The 20272-nt window shown below is 41.4% G+C and overlaps 1 protein-coding gene across 10 annotated transcripts in view; it reads right to left on the minus strand.

Annotated features, from left to right (window-relative positions):
* PTPRT (protein tyrosine phosphatase receptor type T) overlaps positions 1 to 20272 on the minus strand; it is a gene marked incomplete at both ends in the record, with an annotated part of 1101453 nt that overhangs the window by 104331 nt on the left and 976850 nt on the right. The window lies entirely within an intron of this gene.

The raw sequence follows: 20272 nt of genomic DNA on the forward strand, positions 1-20272 counted from the left end.
GTAAAACCACTTTCTTACCCTATGAACTCCCTGCCAGCCACACACTGTCAATCTTTCAGGGCCAGTTCGTCTTATCCAGAACCATTCAGGCTTGGTCTCCCCAACCTCCTCCCAAAGACATGGACAGTCTATGCTCTAGACCCTCCTGTTTGTGGCATGCATAAGATGAGAACTGCCAGATTTGGTGTGTCTCACCCAGATGTTTTCAGGCACCGCAAGGTACCAAGGCAGACCCCACGGGGCCTGTGCCACCCTCATTCCCTGGGAGTTCTAGCATACATTCCTCATTTTCTGCAACTTGTCTTTTCAAAATCCACGTATCTTTCAGCTTGTTTCTCTCTGTCGCAATAACCCATCAAACATTGATTCTGTATGTAAAAGTGAACTTTCCTCCTATGTGACAGCATGAGCAAAACTCTTCCTAGTAAGGAAAGGATTGCCAACAGAAGGATCTAGAATATATAGGTTTATGCACCAGGAAGAAGGGCCTAGGTGAGATGTAAGCACAAGTCTTCTGACAAGCATGAGAAAAATACTGTTTACTTTTCTCCTGGGATTTGAGGTAACAGGTAACACATCTTCACTGGCGTTGCTTAAACACAGAGCTGGCGAATGTGGGCACAGCTTCCCTTCCCCATCATACCCTTGTGATCAGGAGTTAGATTTACTGAGATCCCACTCTGTTCCAGGGACTCTGGTAGACACTGGAAATGCACAGAATACAGGTTTCGCCCTCAAGGCTGGATGGTCTAGTAGGGTAGACAGACAAGAAGAACCACTGGACTCATGAGCAAAGAAGCTGGAAAAGCCAAGCACATCTAGGTAAGAGCAAGGAAGATAAGATGGAGTGGAGGTAGACGGTGGAAATATGACGGGGGTAAAGCTGTGAGAGATGCTGTGAGGTCAGCCTAGAAAGGTGTGAATGTCTAAGAATCTTCAAGCCAGTGGGAAACTACTGAAGGATTTTCAGAAGACTCCTTCTCATTAAAGACTCACGCTACTTCTTGTTTTGTTTTTTTTTTTGCGGTACGCAGGCCTCTCACTGTCGTGGGCTCTCCTGCTGCGGAGCACAGGCTCCGGACGCGCAGGCTCAGCGGCCATGGCTCATGGGCCCAGCCGCTCCGCGGCATGTGGGATCCTCCCAGACCGCGGCACGAACCCATGTCCCCTGCATCGGCAGGTGGACTCTCAACCACTGCGCCATGAGGGAAGCCCCTCACGCTACTTCTCGTACGCGTCCCAGCTGCCATGGATCTGAGGCTTCCTTCCAGTGAACATCCCTCATGGGGATGGAGAAAAAAGGAGCACTTGAGTTTGCTTCTCTAGATGCTGCACTTCACGATTCCCAGGACAGGATGAACCGGAGTCAATGCCTGAAGCTCTGTGAGTGTGTCCCACTTAAGCCACTATCATATATGGTGACAGATATCTTCAGAGACCCATGGGCCTGGGACCTGAGCTTCCTGGGAGACCAGCTGCCTGGCAGAGATAGGCTTCTTAGGAAATAGCATCTGACAATTTTTGTGAGATGCCAAGTGTTTCCAAAACCAAACAGCTACCAATATGGATATTTTCCTCTAAACACATTGCTAGACAGACTGTAAACTTGGTGTCAGCAAAACCAACACTGGAATGGAAAACAAACGTGTCTGAAATTGAGCAACTTGTATTGCTGTAACGTTTGTAATAATGCCAGTGCTGGTACTAATGATGCTACGAAGACTCGGAACCAAGGGAGTTTCAAGGTTTGTTAATTCAACTAGTTGGACTCCCTTTTCCAGTGTATCTTACTTCACCTATTCCCTATTAACCTTTGATAATGCAGAAGTGATGCCTTTTATCACACCCCATTTCACCAGACTCCCTACACTTAATTTTCCATCATTAGGTTTAATGAAAACCCAATTTCACAACTCACTTCTCTCAGGAACCTACAAGTAATGCTACATTTTTATCAGCCCCAATTAAAAATCGTTATGATGTTCCTTTTCGAGAGGGAGCCTTAAAACTAATGTGTGATTCTGCTGCTAATTCAACAAGGGTGCTGGAATCCACATGCTGCTCATAAAATGTAACTCAAACCAGCTGGCCCAGGGAGAGAACATTTTTCATTTTTCTCCTCACCAGATCCTTAATTTTCATGCCATTTCAACTGCTCACTTATAGGCCTTACATGTTTATTTATCACATAATAATATTTTGGATTTCTTTTGCACCTTTTCTATAGCTGTTGTCTAAGGCTGTGAATTCCCCCGCAATGTGTCTTGTTGCTGCCCGTGAAGGGATGGTGGCGTGAGCAGAGGGATTATGGTGACGTGTATGAGATGCCAGGTCACCACCATCCCTCTGATTTCCTCTTTTCTGTCTCTCTGCCAGTCGCTCTTCCTTCTTCCTTGGGAACCTGGCTTTGACCTTCTCTTTCTTTTTTATCCCCCTGCTACTGAGCTATTAGAGATCTCCCACTAGCAACAGCCACATATTTCCAATCACTTGCTAGGAACTGTCACTCCAGCCGGTTAACAAATATTTACTGAGTACCTATATTGTACAAAGCGCAGTGTTAGATATAAGTACAGACCGGAGGGTGGAGGAAAGTGTGTTCAGAGGGAGATACGCTGCCACAGCCCTTGCAGGAGAGAAGAGGAGATAAGATGTGCGTAAACATGTCTGACAAAGGTGGAACGGATGGGCTCCAGGAGGTGGGAGGATAACGTGCTGCAGAGTTAGGCACCGTGGAAACATCGCCCAAGCTTTTGGCATTCACGCCCCACTTCTGTGGTTTTTGCCATCACTGTGTACAACCTGTACCAGCTCCGTCCAACAGAACTCTCCACAATGATGGAAATGGTCTGTATCTGTGCTGTGCAATATGGTAGCCACTGAACACATGGGACTACTGAGTGTGTGAAATGCGGCTAATGTGATGGGCAAACTGCATTTTACACTTTGCTTAATTTTAATTCACTTAAATTTAAATGTACACACGTGGCTTATGGTTACTGTACTGGGAAGCACAGATCTAGAGAAAGAGACAAAGAAAGGGAGAGCATTCTGGAGTTACATAGAAGGTAAAGAGGTCCAGTGGAAATAGAACATGGACCACGTATGTCAATTAAAATTTTCTTATAGCAACATTAAATAAGGTAAAAAGCAACAAGTGAAATTAATTGCAATAAGAAATTTTGTTTAACCCAATACATTGAAATGATATTTCAACATAGAGTTGGTATACAATAATTAATGATATATTTGACATTCTTTATTCATACTCAGGCTTTGAAATCCAATGTGTGTCTTATAAAGCATTTCAACTCAGACCAGCCATATTTCCAGTGCTTAACACCACATATGGTAAGTGGCTATAGTATTAGACAGGGCGGGTGTACATCCAGAGCCAAATCAAGTTCTAAAGAGAGCTGACTTAGAGCTAGAGTGAACTCTAAAAGACACTGATCCAGTGTAAGACAGCTCTAGCACAGCACTGCCCCACAGAACTTCATATGATGATGGAAGTCCTCTGTATGTGCACATTCAGTATGGTAGTCAGTAGTCAGCTATGACTGTCAAGCACTTGAAATGTGGCTAGTGGGACGGAGGAACTGAATTTTTACTTTAACCTAATTTCAATTAATTTAAATGTAAATAGCCACCTGTGACCAGTGGCTACTGCATTGAATAGTGCATATCTATATAGTCATGTCTTCAAAGATTTTCTTTAAATCAATTTTCAACCATTGCTTTACTTTATCTCATTAAAAATGATAGTGAAATATAAAATCATGGGCGTGATATGCTAGTTTTGACTTAAACTAAGATTAGGTGTATACAGACTTGTGACCTTTGAGAAAGAGTAGATTCACATACCCCCATCTCATATCCCCTCAGGAATGTGCCCTTACTCAATGTAATGACAGATGGAATTACCTTCTCTCCCTGTCTTAAATCTGACCAACTCCATAGGGTTGAACTTGTAAAACTAATAGTTAAGTAGAATGCCATCCCACTGTGCCACATTCTACGGAACTGAAATGGACATTATACAATTGACACGGTTATACTTCTTTACTTAAGGTAACACTGGCTCAAAGGACACAAAAAGAAATGCTTCATCTTTTCCCATTTTCTTTCCTGGGCTCAGAGAATCAAAAGGCTCTAGCAAGCAAATATGGGGATCGGGCATCTCCAAGCCCTTTCTCTTCCTCAGTCCCTTTCATTGGCTAAGACAAAAGAGGGTGGATAAACACCTTTGTACCCCAGAACTCAGATTCAGTATTAGAAAAACTTTGAGATGGGAACAGTCATAGGAAAGTGCTTCTGGATTCCTTTGCTCCTCCTGATAAAGAAATCAATCTTTCTCTTTGTGAAGAGAGTGTGAATTCCCTCTTCCACAGCTCTCACATGACATGGAAGGATGGTGGAAGATACATCACATAGGGATGGGGACTGTGAACCTCCGTTACTTCTCCTGCTTAAGTCACAAGAAAAGGATTCCAATCAGTTGAACAGTGAAAGCGACAGTAAGAATCTGCCTTCTCTGTTTATTGGCAAACACCAGCGCCTAGAGACCTCTCCTTCTTCGAAGTTAAGAAAACAGAAACAAAACAACATGGAGTCTCAGAAAAATCTGCAATGTGAAAAATAAGAAAAATGACACTCTGGATGCTGAAAAAAATAAAATTTTCAAAAGAAAAGTAGTCAGTGTTGACTGTTTACCCAACAACCATCCCTCACCTTCTTCCTTTTTGGCAGAACCCCCAAATGAGTCTGGGTGCCCACACATTCCCCATGTGACTCAGAGGAGGATGACCCTATTCCAAGATGTAGGGGAAAATCCTGATTTTTTTAAAGCCAATCAGATGTTCCTATCGTCTTTGCCAATTTTCAAAAATTTTCAATGAGCTAGGAGGGAAGGTGTACTAGGGGAGTTCTATGTTCTTCTAGGAAAGACTTCCTTACTTCTAAGAAGGATATTCCAGTGGCTTCTGTCTCCTACTGGACATTACCATGTGTGGGTTTGATGCTTGGAACTGCTAAAGCAATCTCGCATCCAAGAAAGGATCCAGGCTAAGGGCAATGCCAACATGAGATGGCAAAGTGGAGAGCTTGAAAGGATAGGGGGCTTTAATGACATTCTTGGGCATCTCATTCAACCAATCAATGGAACCTCCTCTAACTCCTGACTTCCTGTTCTCTAAGATAACACATTAACTTATTGTTTAAGCCCATTTGATTTTTTTCTATAACCTACACAGTGGAAAACAGAAATGCATTTTAGATGGCATGAAATTCAAGAAAACATGGAAGAATAAAGGAAGTGAAAGATTAAACAATAAGAGGACAGCTTTTCCAAAATATGGATCAAGTGAAGAAGCAACTAGAGGAAAATTTGCTGAGTGAGGCAAGGAAAGATGGTAAGGAAACCAAACTGGAATAGCAGAATTTGAATGGACACTGGAATCTGTAATGAGAATAAGCAACAGGCAGAAACTTGTGGAGAATTAATTTGAGAAGCTTGTAGTGAACATATAAGGGAATGAGAACAATGAGACTTCTTCTTCCTTGGAATCTATCATCTGCTCATGTGTGTTCACGTGTGAAGGCACCAAAAAGACATTTTCAGAGAAAAAACAGACATATAAAAGACAGATAATTGCTGTTACTAAAGAAGAGAATAGAATAAACAAAACAGATGCAATAATAAAGGACACAATGTAAAAACAGCTTTTTGGCAGAATAAAACCCAAAAATGAACAAAATGTAAAGAGCTCTCCATGCACAATTTAAAATTAGAACAAATCTCCTGATAATGTTATTAAATATTATTGATGTAGAAATACTCAGATAAACATCTAGGCTGGAAAAAAAGGCTATCTATAAAGAAAAAGAAACAATGCTAACCATATTTTCTGTTGCCCAAATTTAAATGCCAAAAATCATTGCAACAAAATTTTTGAGGGAAGTATGCTGTGACTCCAAAATCATACCCTGATATAAGTGGTTTTTCATTTGTGAGGCTGCAGAAAGATATTCCCTGATGCACAAAGATTCAGAAATTATACTGGCTCTGATTGTTTTCTAGAGGCTTGGGGAGTTGGGGAAATAAGGAAAAAAATTTTAGTTAAAAAAATAAAAAACTCCCACAAGGGGCTTCCCTGGTGGCACAGTGGTTGAGAGTCCGCCTGCCGATGCAGGGGACACGGGTTCGTGCCCCGGTCCGGGAAGATCCCACATGCCGCGGGGCGGCTAGACCCGTGAGCCATGGCCGCTGGGCCTGCGCGTCTGGAGCCTTTGCTCCGCAGTGGGAGAGGCCACAACAGTGTGAGGCCCGCGTACCACAAAAAAAAAAGAAACCAAAAAAAAAAACTCCCACAAGATCGGAGGAAATTGTATTATAAAAGAACTGATTTGTTATACACCAAAATCAGTTAAACATAGATATGAGTATTAAAATCAAAATAAATGTGTTGAAACACAATTAACTATAAAAAAAGAATTGTTAATGAGAAACTATGTAAAAACATCTAATATAAAAATACTTGATTAAATTCTGAAATGTTAGTAACAAAAATGAGGAAATGGGTGACTGATGAATCACTAGAAAAAAAAATCAACTTCTTCACCTTTTATAATAGACAGTCAATATATACTATTTTAATCTTGCTCTTAAGTAAAGGATCTAATTTCAAGCATGGGTGTGCATATCTGTGTGTGTGTGCACACGTGTGTATGTGCACACTTAAGTTAAAGGTATCAATTAGTAGAATAAAAAGAAGGGTTTATAGTTTTCAAACAGTTAGAGGCAATAAACAAAGGAAACTCTGGACCCCTACCACATTTTGGTCTGGGGACCACATTTTGGTCTGGGGTCCACATTTGTGCTCTGCGTGTGACAGCAAATGCAAACCTAGAAATCAACATAAAAAATCCGTGTAATACCACAGAAAATCTTCCTGTCCTGACAAGCAAATGAGAACCACTCTATAGAGCTATTTTCATAATCCAAGACATGTTAATTCCCACAGAACAAAACCGCCTCCACTAAAGATGAATTCATAGCAGAAAAATAAAATATAAAGAATGACAAGCCACGTGAGCAAGCTTATCCCCACAAGGGAGAGTCAGCAGACATGATACCCAGAGAGATATGCCTGCCAAGGATTGAAAATAATAAAACTAAGAGACAATAAAATAAATACACTTCGATTGATTAAAGAGAATATGGAAGGACTGTGAACCACAGCAATAAGGCAACACATCATGGAAAAAGGATGGGTGACTTTGCAAAATACAAATTTAACTTCTAGAGATGAAAAATATAGTCACTGAAAGTAGAAAGTAAGTAGATAAATATAAGAACAGATGATAATGGGACATAATAGAAGTTAAGGACACAACAGAGAAGCTGAAGAAAAACAAAAGCTGGTTCTTTACTTCGAAAACACCGATAAATTAGACAAACCTCTGCCAAAAATGATTAAGAAAACACACACACATAAACCACTTCACAATTTCTAGAAACGGGCAGAACACTTGTATCACATGCTTGGATTGGCGAGTGAGTAACTGATTGGGAAAACCGTGAAACACATCTGAAGACTCTGATGGATGTGGCCAGGGTCAGAAGTTACCTTTCAGCCCTTTACCAGAGCACCAGCTTTTTCTTAAAGTTTTATTTTGATATAATTGTAGATTCACATGCAGTCATAAGAAATAACTTAGAGAGGCCCCATATACCCTTCAGTCAGTTTTCCCCAAGTTACCACCTTACATAACTATTCCACAGCATCATAATCAGCAAATTGACATGAACACACTCCACTGAACTTACTTGGATTTCACCAGTTTTACGTGCACCTGTGCATGTGTGTTCACAGCTGTATGTAATTTAATCACAGGTGTAGATTCCTGTGACCACCACAGCCAAGATGCAGAAGTACTTCCAGCCCAAGGATCCCTCATGTAACAAAACACTGGCCTTTGAGTTTCTCTGGGCTGGTTCCTGGACTCTGGGTGACTGTAGCAATAATGAAAAAAAGTGTCTCTCAGTGAAACCCTGTGGTCTACTAGGGCCCCATAAACTGGACCCCATCTTTCCTGAGGCTCCTCTAATCCAGGGGTCCACAGGGCGGCCATGTGTGACCATACATGCTGTGCACTGCTTGATTTTAGAGGGTGCCATTCATGTTATGGCCTTGCTTTTCTGACTCATGCCCTTTTAGTTAGAAGCCATCTGTCTGTACTTGTTTAAGTGACCAGTTGTTGGGATCATTATTTTTATTTTAGGTAAATCATAACGTGGAAAGTTTCATGCATGTGGTATCCAGGGGAAGGAATAAGTGAATTATTAGTCTGTGGACTTAGTGACCTAAGAGCTGAGCCAGAGTTAGGAAGGGAGACCTCTGTTCAGAGTCTCTTCTGTGGGTCAGGAGTGAATTGGACCCTCATGAGGGGTTGTGTGTGTGCGTGTGTGTGTGTGCACGCATGCGCGCAATGCTCAGCAAACACTTGAGTTTTCCCTCACCTCTGCTGCAGCCAGAGGTAAATGGTTTCTTTTCTGTTTTATAAAATAGACTTCTATATGACAGACTCTAGGTCAATCCACCTCACCACAAATAACTCAATTTCGTTTCTTTTTATGGCTGAGTAATATTCCACTGTATGTATGTGCCACATCTTCTGTCATACAGAGTGAAGTAAGTCAGAAAGACAAAAACAAATACTGTATGCTAACACATATATATGGAATCTAAGGGAAAAAAAAAGGTCGTGAAGAACCTAGGGGTAAGACGGGAATAAAGACACAGACCTACTAGAGCATGGACTTGAGGATATGGGGAGGGGGAGGGGTAGGCTGTGACGAAGTGAGACAGTGGCATGGACATATATACACTACCAAATGTAAAGTGGATAGCTAGTGGGAAGCAGCCACGCAGCACAGGGAGATCAGCTAGGTGGTTTGTGACCGCCTAGAGGGGTGGGACAGGGAGGGAGATGCAGGAGGGAAGATATGGGAACATGTGTGTATGTATAACTGATTCACTTTGTTATAAAGCAGAAACTAACACACCATTGTAAAGCAATTATACTCCAATAAAGATGTTTAAAAAAAAACAGACTTCTAGGTATGATTGTGCTTGAAGAAAGGATTTCATTGTTAAAAAAAAAAAGGCTTTGAAAGTCTTTTTTTTTTTTTTTCATTTTGTCACAATTTCATGAAAATCAGTGGGAAAACAAGACAGGAAAAGTGCTGATACCAGGGTTCACAGCATAGGTTTTATAAACTTAATTCAAACAAAAATGAAGATCACTCGGCAAGCCAGAAGCAACAGACCTGTAGCAACAAGAGGATGCTTTTTGGTCTTAACTGCTCAGTGATCAAACTAGGAAATGACACAACAAAGCTGCGGGGTACGTATGGGATCTTGGAAATACACTGCTGAACCACAAAGGAGAAGGGGTATAATGCTGAACTTTTAAAACGTCTCAGCTCACCAGAAACACAAACTCTTTTTTGTAACGTCTAAGTCCAGTGTTTAATTATTGCACAGTCACCATCCACTTGCACTTCTGTTTGAAGTAACGGACTATCTGAACTTCGATGAGTAGAAAAATACCCCATAAATAGGCAGTGATACATGTGCCTAAAGAATTTTGTAAACAGATGATAAAGTATGGTACAAATTTTGGCTGGTAAGGAATAGTTTCCTGGGGATTATACGACTTATCAGATGAGAATGAAGTATACTAAGAAGAAAATGTGGAAAGATTATTATCATTGTGAAGTTATTTAATACTATTAGTAGAAAAGTCTGTATATGGCTGTTCATGTGAGTATAGATAGGATATTCCAAAGAACGTAGAGGAACATGTCCTGCTTAGTAAGTTACTTGAAGCAGAAATAATAAAGAAAAGTAAATTGTATGGTTCTGATATTCTTGCAAGTAGGAAACAGAGGGATTCTAGGGTGGCTTTTGAGAGAGGTTTGTACAGGGTGGATGACAGATTGTGTGGGGAAGGGTGTGTTTCTGTCAGACTGAAGGTTACAGCCATGACTCCAGCTCGGGCAGGGCATGATTTGGAATTTCTCCCTTGCTCCAGAGTTGTGCTCACACTAAAAACAACCAGCCCAGCATTTTGTGTTGTGTATGTATCACTGCACTCTGAGACCCACATCCTCACAGGAAGGTATGTGATGGAAGGGAAAAAAAAGTAAATAATGCCTCACATTGAAAACATTTCCTCTCTCTCGTTTGTCAAAATCATAATAAGACAAAGGTATGCAAAATAGTTGCAGAGTAATACTTAAGCTAAACTAGAAAAACTCAATTTTGTCAGGTTTTACAGTCTTCAGCCTGACATGAAAGAGAAAATGAAATGCTAAACTTGTCTGGGAAAGGGAGAGGAAATTGAAATGTGAAACAGCTGTCTAAAACGCATTTGCCATTATCCTGGATGGAGAGTAGCCTGCTTTCTTCATTTCAAACTATGCCCTGGATACTTAAGCAGTGTGTGGATATAATAAGCTACAAAGACAACAGAACATTAATAGAGTGGAAACAACACAGTTTTGGAGTTATAAGACTTGAGTTTTCATCCTGGTTTTGCCACTAAATTGTCTTGCACAACTACTTTCACCTTCTGGATCTTAACTTTAAAATTATGAAGTTGAATTAGACCACTCCTTCTCAACTTTTCATATACACGCTGGAGATAGTTTAAAATGCATATTCTAATTCAGTGAGTCTAGAATGTGATCCGAGAGTCTGCATTTGTAACAAGCTCCCAGGTGACGGTGATGCTGCCGGTCCATGGGCCTGTGCTTTGAGTGGTAAGAGATTAGATGGTCTTTAAGGGAGCTTCCAGTTAAGAAATACAATTTGTTCATTAACAGTCCTGGAGTTACTCAATAAAGCAAGCACTGTCCTTTCTGCTTTCAGTGAGTGAATGAGGTAGTACACCTTAGTACTGTTTGAAACCAACCAAACAAAAACATTCAAGCAACCAACGTTGCTGGCCTTTACTCTGGGAAGGACAGATACCTAACACTCTCATAAGAACTGATAGAGCTGTGTGTGCACATCAAGGGTTAGCCTGGCAGACCCTCAGCTGTTGAATTATAGAAGTTGACTGAAATGGCAACCTACTTTGTTTTATGTAGTGGATCCCAAACCATGGGGCCATACAAGAGTCACTCAGGGAACATGTTAAATATAGATTTCTTCCCTAGACCTAAGAACTTAGTAGCTTTAGTTTGGGGCCAGTCATGTTTGGGAACTACTGTTACAGCCATTTATTGGGGGTCAGGGCAGTGACTGGGGGCCAGAAAGGGGAATTTTGGCTCAATTCCTGATTGAAACGTAGTAAAGAAGATCAATCCTACAAGCCTGCTGCTCACCAACTTCTCCAGAATTCCAGTGGCTTCTTCTCACGGTAATAAAGGTGTGCAGGTCATAAGGGGATCATTGTTATAGAGAAACTGCCTCTGAATAGTAGCACTTGTGGGATGTCAGTGCTTTAAGGACCCCTGAAAGTTGCAGTGAGAGATCTTAACTACAGTTCCTATGTTTTTTTGGTTATAGAAGTGCATCAGAAGAACCAAGGTTAAATCCTGGCTCTACTACTTATTAACCAAAAAACTTTTGGTAAATTCTTATAACATATCACATACTAAGCCATGCATTAATTATCTATCACTACTTAACAAACCACCCCCCAAATTAGCAACTTAAAATAACAAACATTTACTATCTCACAGTTTCTGTAGGTTGGAAATCTGAGTGCAGCTTCCATGGGTACCTCTAGGTCTAGGTCTTTCATGAATCTGCACTCACGCTGTCAGATGTGACTATGGTTGCATTAAGACTCATCTGGGGGGAAGAATTTGATTCCAAGTTCACTCATGTGGTCGCTAGCAAACTAATTTTTTTTTTTTTTTTTTTGCGTTACACGGGCCCCTCACTGTTGTGGCCTCTCCCGTTGCAGAGCACAGGCTCCGGACGCGCAGGCTCAGTGGCCATGGCTCACGGGCCCAGCCGCTCCGTGGCATGTGGGATCTTCCCGGACCGGGACACGAACCCGTGTCCCCTGCACCAGCAGGCGGCCTCTCAATCACTGTGCCACCAGGGAAGCCCTAGCAAACTAATTTTCTCATGGGTTATTGGAGTAACCACGCCCAGTGGGTCTCCCCATAGGGCAACTTATAACATGGCAGCTGGCTTCCCATGGAGCAAGCAAATGAGAAAGAGAGAGAAAGCGAGCAGCCCAGATGGAAGCCCCAGACTTTTTATAACCTAATCTTGAAAGTGACACCTCAATACTTTGTTACATTCTATTCGTTAGATGCCAGTCAGTAGATCCAGCCTGCATTCAAAGGAAGGGATAATACAAGGATGTGTGAAAGCAGGCAGGAATCATTGGGGCCGTCTCAGAGGCTGCCAACTACAAACCCCAGTGTCACCCCACAATGCTTTTGTGAGAGCCCAAAGAAATAATGTCAATAAAAGAGCATTTATGTTACAGCAACATACACATATGGGTATACATATTATAATAATTTATCCCAAGGGGTCCAATCAAAACCCTCCAGCTACTTTTATTTAGCTTTCATTAGCACTCAGTTAATGAAAGTCCTTTAATTCATGAAAGGTTCTAAACTACCCTCTCTACACTTTTCCAACGATTTTTCCAATACCTGATACTTCACGGGAAATAAATGATTTAATTTTCCTTACAACATGAATTGCCACTGACAATAGTCTTTAATCGCTAAAGAGTTAACAGTGCACTTTGAATTGCCTTATGCAGATAAAACATTCATTCCCTAAGTAAATGAATTAGCCACATAACTGACAGTCGATTCCAGTAATAAAACACTAATTAAGTGATTCTGCTAAGTAAAAAGTGCAAAGTAAAAAGTGCAATGTGATGAATTTGCTAAACAATGGCCTAATAAATTTTCATGCTACATAAATGACTTAGAATGGTGACTAAATGCCCACCATGTTTAGGGTCAGTTGAAAATGCAATGGTGCTTTTAGAAAACAATGACAGAAGTGATTGTGCCAGCTAACACCCTTAACATTACACTGGGTTCCTTGCCAAACAGGGACCTAGTGAATACGTCTGAATGGGGCAGATGTACTAGATTTGGGGAGTGGGGGAGGGCAGAGAAATCTCCATGGTCATAGCATGAGTGACTAGCTTAAAAGAGAACTTGGAGGCACTTCCTTGGTGGCACAGTGGTTAAGAATCCGCCTGCCGACTTTCCGGGGAAGATGGCGGAAGAGTAAGACGCGGAGATCACCTTCCTCCCCACAGATACACGAGAAATACAGCTACACGTGGAACAACTCCTACAGAACACCTACTGAACGCTGGCAGAAGACCTCAGACCTCCCAAAAGGCAAGAAACTCCCCACGTACCTGGGTAGGGCAAAGCGGAGAGATTCCCGCACAGAGGATCGGTGCCAACCGGCCCTCACCAGCCCGAGAGGCTTGTCTGCTCGGCCGCCGGGGCGGACGGCACTGGGAGCCGAGGCTCGGGCTTCGGTCGGAGCGCAGGGAGAGGACTGGGGCTGGCGGCGTGAACACAGCCTGAAGGGGCTAATGCGCCACAGCTAGCCGGGAGGGAGTCCGGGAAAAAGTTTGGACCTGCCGAAGAGGCAAGAGACTTTTTCTTCCCTCTTTGTTTCCTGGTGCGCGAGGAGAAGGGATCAAGAGCGCTGCTTAAAGGAGCTCCAGAGATGGGCGCGACGGGCGCCTGACGCTGGGGCTGCTGCCGCCGCCACGAGGCCTGTGTGCCAGCGCAGGTCACTGTCCACGCCCCCCTTCCAGGGAGCCTGTGCAGCCTGCCACCGCCGGGGTCCCAGGATCCAGGGAGAACTTCCCCGGGAGAACGCACGGCACGCCTCAGGCTGGTACAACGTCACGCCGGCCGCCGCAGGCTTGCCCCGCCTCCGCTCGGGCTGGTGCAACGTCACGCCGGCGCCGCAGGCTCGCCCCGCCTCCGTGCCCCTCCCTCCCCCCCCAGGCCTGAGTGAGCCAGAGTCCCCTAAGCGGCTGCTCCTTTAACTCCGTCCTGTCTGAGCGAAGAACAGATGCCCTCCGGCGACCTACACGCAGAGGCAGGGCCAAATGCAAAGCTGAGACCCGGGAGCTGTGAGAACAAAGAAGAGAAAGGGAAATCTCTCCCAGCAGCCTCAGAAGCAGCAGATTAAAGCTCCACAATCAACTTGATGTACCCTGCATCTGTGGAATACATGAATAGACAACGAATCATCCCAAATTGAGGAGCCAGGAGTCAGTGCTGTGCCTCTGAGGTGGGAGAGCCAACTTCAGGACACTGGTCCACAAGAGACCTCCCAGCTCCACATAATATCAAACGGCGAAAATCTTCCAGAGATCTCCATCTCAACACCAGCACCCAGCTTCACTCAACGACCAGCAAGCTACAGTGCTGGACACCCTATGCCAAACAACTAGCAAGACAGGAACACAATGCCACCCATTAGCAGAGAGGCTGCCTAAAATCATAAAAAGTCCACAGACACCCCAAAACACACCACAAGACGTGGACCTGCCCGCCAGAAAGATAAGATCCAGCCTCATCCACCAGAACACAGGCACTAGTCCCCTCCACCAGGAAGCGTACACAACCCACTGAACCAACCTTAGCCACTGGGGACAGACACCAAAAACAACGGGAACTACAAACCTGCAGCCTGCAAAAAGGAGACCCCAAACACAGTAAGATAAGCAAAATGAGAAGACAGAAAAACACACAGCAGGAGAAGGAGCAAAATAAAAACCCACCAGACCTAACAAATGAAGAGGAAATAGGCAGTCTACCTGAAAAAGAATTCAGAATAACGATGGTAAAGATGATCCAAAATCTTGGAAATAGAATAGACAAAATGGAAGAAACAGTTAACAAGGACCTAGAAGAACTAAAGATGAATCAAGCAACAATTAAAAACACAATAAATAAAATGAAAAATACTCTAGATGGGATCAATAGCAGAATAACTGAGGCAGAACGGGTAAGTGAGGTGGAAGATAAAATAGTGGAAATAACTACTGCAGAGCAGAAGAAAGAAAAAAGAATGAAAAGAACTGAGAACAGTCTCAGAGACCTCTGGGACAACATTAAACGCACCAACATTCGAATTATAGGGGTTCCAGAAGAAGAAGAGAAAAAGAAAGGGACTGAGAAAATATTTGAAGAGACTATAGTTGAAAACTTCCCTAATATGGGAAAGGAAATAGTCAAGTCCAGGAGGCACAGAGGGTCCCATACAGGATAAATCCAAGGAGAAATATGCCAAGACACATATTAATCAAACTGTCAAAAATTAAATACAAAGAAAACATATTAAAAGCAGCAAGGGAAAAACAACAAATAACACACAAGGGAATCCCCATAAGGTTAACAGCTGATCTTTCAGCAGAAACTCTGCAAGCCACAAGGGACTGGCAGGACATATTTAAAGTGATGAAGGAGAAAAACCTGCAACCAAGATTACTCTACCCAGCAAGGATCTCATTCAGATTTGATGGAGAAATTAAAACGTTTACAGACAAGCAAAAGCTGAGAGAGTTCAGCACCACCAAACCAGCTTTACAACAAATGCTAAAGGAACTTCTCTAGGCAAGAAACACAACAGAAGGAAAAGACCTACAATAACGAACCCAAAACAATTAAGAAAATGGGAATAGGAACATACATATCGATAATTACCTTAAATGTAAATGGACTAAATGCTCCCACCAAAAGACACAGATTGGCTGAGTGGATACAAAAACAAGACCCATATATATGCTGTCTACAAGAGACCCACTTCAGACCTAGAGACACATACAGACTGAAAGTAAGAGGATGGAAAAAGATATTCCATGCAAATGGAAACCAAAAGAAAGCTGGAGTAGCAATTCTCATATCAGACAAAATAGACTTTAAAATAAAGACTACTAGAAGAGACAAAGAAGGACACTACATAATGATCAAGGGATCGATCCAAGAAGAAGATATAACAATTGTAAATATTTATGCACCCAACATAGGAGCACCTCAATACATAAGGCAAATACTAACAGCCATAAAAGGGGAAATTGACAGTAACACATTCATACTAGGGGACTTTAACACCCCACTTTCACCAATGGACAGATCATCCAAAATGAAAATAAATAAGGAAACACAAGTTTTAAATGATACATTAAACAAGATGGACTTAATTGATATTTATAGGACATTCCATCCAAAAACAACAGAATACACATTTTTCTCAAGTGCTCATGGAACATTCTCCAGGATAGATCATATCTTGGGTCACAAATCAAGCCTTGGTAAATTTAAGAAAATTGAAATTGTATCAAGTATCTTTTCCGACCACAATGCTATGAGACTAGATATCAATTACAGGAAAATATCCGTAAAAAATACAAACACATGGAGGCTAAACAATACACTACTTAATAACGAAGTGATCACTGAAGAAAACAAAGAGGAAATTAAAAAATACCTAGAAACAAATGACAATGGAGACACGACAACCCAAAACCTATGGGATGCAGCAAAAGCAGTTCTAAGAGGGAAGTTTATAGCAATACAATCCCACCTTAAGAAACAGGAAACATCTCGAATAAACAACCTAACCTTCCATCTAAAGCAATTAGAGAAAGAAGAACAAAAACACCCCAAAGTTAGCAGAAGGAAAGAAATCATAAAGATAGATCAGAAATAAATGAAATACAAAGCTACAGTGATCAAGACAATATGGTACTGGCACAAAAACAGAAAGATAGATCAACGGAACAGAATAGAAAGCCCAGAGATAAACCCACGGACATATGGTCACCTTATCTTTGATAAAGGAGGCAGGAATGTACAGTGGAGAAAGGACAGTCTCTTCAATAAGTGGTGCTGGGAAAACTGGATAGGGACATGTAAAAGTATGAGATTAGATCACTCCCTAACAACATACACAAAAATAAGCTCAAAATGGATTAAAGACCTAAATGTAAGGCCAGACACTATCAAACTCTTAGAGGAAAACATAGGCAGAACACTCTATGACATAAATCACAGCAAGATCCTTTTTGACCCACCTCCTAGAGAAATGGAAATAAAGACAAAAATAAACACATGGGACCTAATGAAACTTAAAAGCTTTTGCACAGCAAAGGAAACCATAAACAAGACCAAAAGACAACCCTCAGAATAGGAGAAAATATTTGCAAATGAAGCAACTGACAAAGGATTAATCTCCAAAATTTACAAGCAGCTCATGCAGCTCAATAACAAAAAAACAAACAACCCAATCCAAAAATGGGCAGAAGACCTAAATAGACATTTCTCCACAGAAGATATACAGACTGCCAACAAACACATGAAAGGATGCTCAACATCTTTACTCATTAGAGAAATGCAAATCAAAACTACAATGAGATATCATCTCACACCAGTCACAATGGCCATCATCAAAAAATCTAGAAACAGTAAATGCTGGAGAGGGTGTGGAAAAAAGGGAACACTCTTGCACTGCTGGTGGGAATGTGAATTGGTACAGCCACTATGGAGAACAGTATGGAGGTTCCTTAAAAAACTACAAATAGAACTACCATATGACCCAGCAATCCCACTACTGGGCATATACCCTGAGAAAACCATAATTCAAAAAGAGACATGTACCAAAATGTTCATAGCAGCCCTATTTACAATAGCCCGGAGATGGAAACAACCTAAGTGTCCATCATCGGACGAATGGGTAAAGAAGATGTGGCACATATATACAATGGAATATTACTCAGCCATAAAAAGAAACGAAATTGAGCTATTTGTAATGAGGTGGATGGACCTAGAGCCTGTCATACAGAGTGAAGTAAGTCAGAAAGAGAAAGACAAATACTGTATGCTGACACATATATATGGAATTTAAGAAAAACAAATTGTCATGAAGAACATGGAGTAAGACAGGAATAAAGACACAGACCTACTAGAGAATGGACTTGAAGATATGGAGAGGGGGAAGGGTAAGCTGTGACAAAGTGAAAGAGCGGCATGGACATATATACACTACCAAACGTAAGGTAGATAGCGGGAAGCAGCCGCATAGCACAGGGAGATCAGCTCGGTGCTTCGTGACCGCCTGGAGGGGTGGGATAGGGAGGGTGGGAGGGAGACGCAAAAGGGAGGGGATATGGGAACATATGTATATGTATAACTGATTAAATTTGTTAAAAAATAAAAATTAAAAAAAGAAATAAATGAAAAAGAAATGAAGGAAACGATAGCAAAGATCAATAAAACTAAAAGCTGGTTCTTTGAGAAGATAAACAAAATTGATAAACCATTAGCCAGATTCATCAAGAAAAAAAGGGAGAAGACTCAAATCAATAGAATTAGAAATGAAAAAGGAGAAGTAACAACTGACACTGCAGAAATACAAAAGATCATGAGAGATTACTACAAGCAACTCTATGCCAATAAAATGGACAACCTGGAAGGAATGGACAAATTCTTAGAAATGCACAACCTGCCAAGACTGACTCAGGAAGAAATAGAAAATATGAACAGACAAATCACAAGCACTGAAATTGAAACTGTGATTAAAACTCTTCCAACAAACAAAAGCTCAGGACCAGATGGCTTCACAGGTGAATTCTATCAAACATTTAGAGAAGAGCTAACACCTATCCTTCTCAAACTCTTCCAAAATATAGCAGAGGGAGGAACACTCCCAAACTCATTCTACAAGGCCACCATCACCTTGATACCAAAACCAGACAAGGATGTCACAAAGAAAGAAAACTACAGGCCAATATCACTGATGAACATAGATGCAAAAATCCTCAACAGAATACTAGCAAACAGAATCCAACAGCACATTAAAAGGATCATACACCATGATCAAGTGGGGTTTATTCCAGGAATGCAAGGATTCTTCAATATACGCAAATCAATAAACGTGATACACCATATTAACAAATTGAAGGAGAAAAACCATATGATCATCTCAATAGATGCAGAGAAAGCTTTCGACAAAATTCAACACCCATTTATGATAAAAACCCTGCAGAAAGTAGGCATAGAGGGAACTTTCCTCAACATAATAAAGGCCATATATGACAAACCCACAGCCAGCATCGTCCTCAATGGTGAAAAACTGAAACCATTTCCACTAAGATCAGGAACAAGACAAGGTTGCCCACTCTCACCACTCTTATTCAACATAGTTTTGGAAGTTTTAGCCACAGCAATCAGAGAAGAAAAGGAAATAAAAGGAATCCAAATCGGAAAAGAAGAAGTAAAGCTGTCACTGTTTGCAGATGACATGATACTATACATAGAGAATCCTAAAGATGCTACCAGAAAACTACTAGAGCTAATCAATGAATTTGGTAAAGTAGCAGGATACAAAATTAATGCACAGAAATCTCTGGCATTCCTATATACTAATGATGAAAAATCTGAAAGTGAAATCAAGAAAACACTCCCATTTATCATTGCAACAAAAAGAATAAAATATCTAGGAATAAACCTGCCTAAGGAGACAAAAGACCTGTATGCAGAAAATTATAAGACACTGATGAAAGAAATTAAAGATGATACAAATAGATGGAGAGATGTACCATGTTCTTGGATTGGAAGAATCAACATTGTGAAAATGACTCTACTACCCAAAGCAATCTACAGTTTCAATGCAATCCCTATCAAACTACCACTGGCATTTTTCACAGAACTAGAACAAAAAATTTCACAATTTGTATGGAAACACAAAAGACCCCGAATAGCCAAAGCAATCTTGAGAACGAAAAATGGAGCTGGAGGAATCAGGCTCCCTGACTTCAGACTATACTACAAAGCTACAGTAATCAAGACAGAATGGTACTGGCACAAAAGCAGAAAGATAGATCAATGGAACAGGATAGAAAGCCCAGAGATAAACCCACGCACATATGGTCACCTTATCTTTGATAAAGGAGGCAGGAATGTACTGTGGAGAAAAGACAGCCTCTTCAATAAGTGGTGCTGGGAAAACTGGACAGGGACATGTAAAAGTATGAGATTAGATCACTCCCTAACACCATACACAAAAATAAGCTCAAAATGGATTAAAGACCTAAATGTAAGGCCAGGCACTATCAAACTCTTAGAGGAAAACATAGGCAGAACACTCTATGACATAAATTACAGCAAGATCCTTTTTGACCCACCTCCTAGAGAAATGGAAATAAAGACAAAAATAAACACATGGGACCTAATGAAACTTAA

This window comes from Hyperoodon ampullatus (assembly GCF_949752795.1).
Source record: "Hyperoodon ampullatus genome assembly, chromosome: 14".
Lineage (NCBI taxonomy): Eukaryota > Metazoa > Chordata > Mammalia > Artiodactyla > Ziphiidae > Hyperoodon > Hyperoodon ampullatus.